The following is a 5219-nucleotide window of genomic DNA, read 5'->3' as shown; positions in this document are numbered from 1 at the left end:
TTTTTTTTCCTAGTTAGGAGTCCCTGAAGCATGCCGCAACATGTTGTCCACAAGCCTAGTAGACTCTTCGCGTTAAAAGTTTCTTCCCAATTAGGTTGTGTTCATGTTATTCGATGAGGTACTATTCTCTTCTCATGATGAATAAAGAGATTTCTACTATGTCCAAATTTTATGAAGAGGTACAACGAGTTCTTATCATGAATCTTTTTCACCCAAATTTCATTCACACTCACAAACAATGATACATACCCAAAGCATCTTTGGTCGAAACGTACAAGGATATAGGTAGGTCAATAATTGTGACAACCCGAAAATTTTCATTTGTATAATTTCCACATTCAAACACTCCAAATATTAGTCAAAAATATTTCAATACATTTTTGGCCGGGTTTAAGTCTGTTTGGTGTTTTATTTTATTTTTTCGTAGAGCGACTAAATAAAAAGAAGTGTCGTTGCTAGTGAAGTGTATCGAGCAAAACATTCCAACACCTTAGCTAGGTGTTTACGGCCAAACAAGGGGTGTTTGGTCCATAAACACCATTCCTCCCATGGCTAATGCATATAGCATGAGTTTACACTCTTGTCCTCATGTTTACACTTCCCACTAAAGAACACCAAACTTTTCTCTCAACTATCATAAGTTCATCCTTCAAAATCCACCAAAAATGTAAGTTTTCATCCCTAAATTCGTTCATACAACACTAAATCTAGTGTTTATACATCATTTCATCCATGGATTTTTTATTTTTACTTAGATCTTCAAGCATCTTCAGAACACCAAGAACACACTAGTGTTTTTGGGTCCTAAAACACTCTTGTAAGCTTCCTATAAGTAAATATACTCTTAATAGCTCGTTATCTACTTAGTGTGCTTGAGAATCCTTGGAATGAACACCAAAAACCCCCAAGAACATGGGTTTATGGTTTGAGAATCTCCCAAAACCGTAAACACCTCTAAAAGGGGTTTTAATGCCCCAAACTCCTTCCAATGCTTGGCTAATGAACTAGGAACTTGCATGAATGATCTAAGAACCGCAAAACACGAAATGGATGAGGTAACCATGAGTTTACGGTAGTAAACTCATGGGTTTACGGTAGTAAACTCACAAACATGGTCCAAGGAGTGTGAACTCCAAGAAGTGTGCCATTTCAAGCCCTAACCACTTCCTAAGCCTTTGATTCAACCCTAGGACCCTTCTTTGTGAAGCATAAGACCTTGAGGCACTCAAACATACCATTCCCATGATAGTTATATATACAACCCGTGGCACTACTAGCACTTGAAGCAATGTGTGAAGTCCATAATGAGGCCATACACTCCTTAGATACAAACCGTAGCACTACTAGCACTTAAAGCAAAGTGTTTTCATGCACTAGAGTGTATTTAATTACTAAATTAGTGATTAAATAACTAATTGGATACAATTATGTATCACTACATGTTACATAGGATTCGTGTGTGTGTCTAAGTCCTCACTTGACACCTAGCATCCTACCCGGCACTTCCATCCGCTCCACTCACAGCAGGTGAGTTCATACTCCTTAATCAACCTTTTAAATGTTTTTGAATGCTTTTATGGGGGGGGGATACAAGTTGAATCAAACAAGTTATAGTATCAATCACATGTGATTTATAACTTGCAACTAAAAGGATTTTCTATACTTTTACTACTTTACCAACAAAACTGTTTTAAATGTTTATCAAAGTCATTTTCATGTTAATTTGTTATTAAACTATTTCCAACACTTTTAAACTTCTTTTGTTTCCAAATCATATCTACAATAATATATTTATATAAGTAAGACTTAAAGGACTTAGAACTGATAGCTCACCCTACTTCATGTTCTTGTTTGATTGTGGACTTAGGGTATTCTGTTATCTGTCCGATTGTTGTTGAATTCTTAGTTATATATTATATATATTCATGTTAGATATAAAAGTATTCACTTCAGTTCAATACCTTTGTGTATCAAAGGCATGCATCTAACATTTATACTTAACTATAATGGGTATAGTTAAGGATTACCGCTCGTTACTATTATTACCATGACACTTACTATAGTTAGTATAGTTATGAGTCTATACATGCTAAATACTATACGAAGAGAATACTATAAACTATACAAGAGAACACTCAAATACATTATACTAAGAAATACATTATACTCTAATACAAGAGAATATACTAAAATGGAATGTGACATACTTCTTCTCGATACGACACTTCACTATGCGATTACCGTGTAACCAGAGTCTCCTGGAGGGAGAGCGGGCGTTATGTGTATAGATATATACGGGACAGACACTCCCACATCCCGACTGCTAGCTACAGTCTGAGCCGACTAGGCCCAGGGCTGACAAAATGTCACCATACTACGTGTGACCTGGAGGGTCATCAGTTATTCGATCGTCAATCAGCATGGTTACATATGAGTTCACATTAAGATCTTTAAGTAACACATTAAGAATTAAAGGCAAAACAGACTCCCCGAGGTGTATTGTACATTTAATACTACCTGAAGTCTTCATTTTTATCTCATTCAGCCGACAGTGAGACTGCTGGGGTACAACATTATTTTCCCATTTACTTTACATGAACGAAGTCTAAAACTATACTTTTATAACTGATAGTTTCGTTGGGAAAACTTTTACACTCTCAAAGGATCAAACTTACAAATAACCGAGTCTTGGTAGAAGACTACTTTTACTAGAAAATATAGGATTTTCTAGGGATCATACTATGTTCAAACTTTGATAACAGCTTCTATATTACATGATTGTAAACACTTTTATACAAGCAATGAGACTAAATACTTATGAACTCACCAACTTTATGCTGATACTCATTTTCAAAATAACTTGTATTCTCAGGTCATCAGTAGACAGGTATAGATGCAGCTTTTCAGATGATGGAGCACATACAAGACTCCTTTTTGTTTTGGTTATAGTTTTGGTGTCTAACAAACTGTGTAGAACTTGCTTGTATAACAATTATTACATTAATGCAATGGATGTTGTTGCTTCTCTTTACTATTATGCATTGTTATGATACTGTACATGACGTCCTCCACCCCAGAACGTATTCCACCGTTCTCGGTTTTGGGGTGTGACAGATTGGTATCAGAGTATTGTTTATAGTGAATCAAGTATATGTTGGGTTTTGAGCATTCTAACACTTCCTAAGTGTACATGCAACCCTAAATACCTTGGATCTATGTTTTCTCTATTATACATGCAAATAAGAACATCCAAGGTATTATCCTAATCTAGCATACAAAGACTATGAATGTAACAAGATAGAATACATACCTCTTGATGTAGCTTGATGTCTTCAAGCTTTAGGAGCTTAGCCCCAATAGTGTGGAAGCCTCAAGTGGAATCACAAATCACCAAGACACCTTGGAATACTTTAGAGAATACGATTACTTGGTTCCCTCTAGTGAAATTGGCTAGCCCTTCTTTAGTGTATCCACACTAGTGCCAATTTCACCAACCAAAGACATCTTTATATAGTATGGAGGATTAGGGTTAAACCCTAATACCCATGACCTTTCATTTCCTAGGATCCATGGGTTAAACACTCCATGGACTATCCATGAAAGCTTAGCCCAACCTAAATGAACTTGGCCCATTCCATATATATAAGAGTCCATATTTAATTAGTTCCTTTTGATCACTTAATTAATTATAAATTAATTCTTGATCAATACTAATTAAATAATATGATTCCATATTAATATATTAGAACTTATAATATATTAATATTAATCATAAACATACTATTCTCAAAAGATTATCCATATAAATTGTGTCGGTGCAGTGCAACCCAAATGGACCATGCCGGGTCGGGTCAAGTACATACCAAATATAGTTATGGACTTAGACATTAATTCAACAGTCTCCCACTTGGATAAGTCTAAAACTATTATTGCGTATGACTTCAAACCTAACTGGCAATCGTAGCTCTTAAAGCTGTTGTCGAACTCTGATCTTGTCAACGAACTTGTCCATTAGATAAGGGATCATATATTCCTCCATTCTAGATATCATATGGACTGAGACATGGATTATAATCATTCTCTCTGTCCATTTGTTGTTTCCCGATTTGCGATTTATGAAGACTGACTAATTGAACAAATCAAATCAGTCCTGGCCCGGCCGAGCACTTCCATTTGTCATCATCAAATCATCGAGGGTCCCACATATATCGCTTTTATCCCGAAGGTAAAAGGAATGGATAAACTTCGACTCATATGGCTTGTTCTACTACTTGTTGAATCATACACAAAGGCACGTTTTATAGCACCGAGTTACCGTATGCGTTTTCGTGCAATCAATGTACTATCAACTCATAGTAACAACTCATATCTCTAGGTTTGAAGAATATAAGATATTATCGTCTCATGATCACTCGTGATAAAATCCATGAAGTGATTCCAATGAGCGCGGGTTGAATCCAATACTCAGAACTTATGAGCACTCATGAGTGTTGTAGCCTTTTGTCCAACACCTTAGCCCTCTACAAGCCAACCCATGACAGTCTTAATTCATATCTACTTCCAACATATGACCGACTGTGGATGGTTTGAATAACTTAGTCATTCCGGAAGAATAACCTAGTTTATTCGGGAAGTCAAAACATGCAAAATGAAACACAATAATAATTGAATCCAATATGGTATCAACTCTTTGAACATAAATAAAACACCTTTTATTTATCACCATATGATTACACATTATTCATTGTATACTGTTTCAGCTATCAACTTTATTCTTGAATTTAAAACAATAGTTGTCCCATGCTCCAAGCATGCACACTATGTTTTCTAAACACTAGTCATGCCATACACCAAGTATGCATACTATGTTTGTCTATGATCTTTACTTTGTGAACTAGATCAATTGAACATAACTTAAATGATTCTCTTTTCACACTCCCAAATCCTTACTGCAAATGCAAGAATTCCAAATTCATGCCATTTACTGAAATCTGTTAGATTCTAAACTTATATGCATTGATCCTCTTGTAATGATTATGCACAAACTCACAAAGACTTGGCAACAATCATTACAGAGTATTCCAAAGGAGATCAACTCCTTGGAAATATCCTTCTTGCATTAAGTTTCCTTAATCTTACACAGATTGAATAATTTCTAACTTTAAAACATTTCCAGATTCCGTTTTGACTATCGCTTCTGAACAAGAGTTGCCTCCTTA

Source organism: Lactuca sativa, chromosome 9, assembly GCF_002870075.4.
Source record: "Lactuca sativa cultivar Salinas chromosome 9, Lsat_Salinas_v11, whole genome shotgun sequence".
Lineage (NCBI taxonomy): Eukaryota > Viridiplantae > Streptophyta > Magnoliopsida > Asterales > Asteraceae > Lactuca > Lactuca sativa.
Note: the sequence above shows the minus strand (reverse complement) of the source record.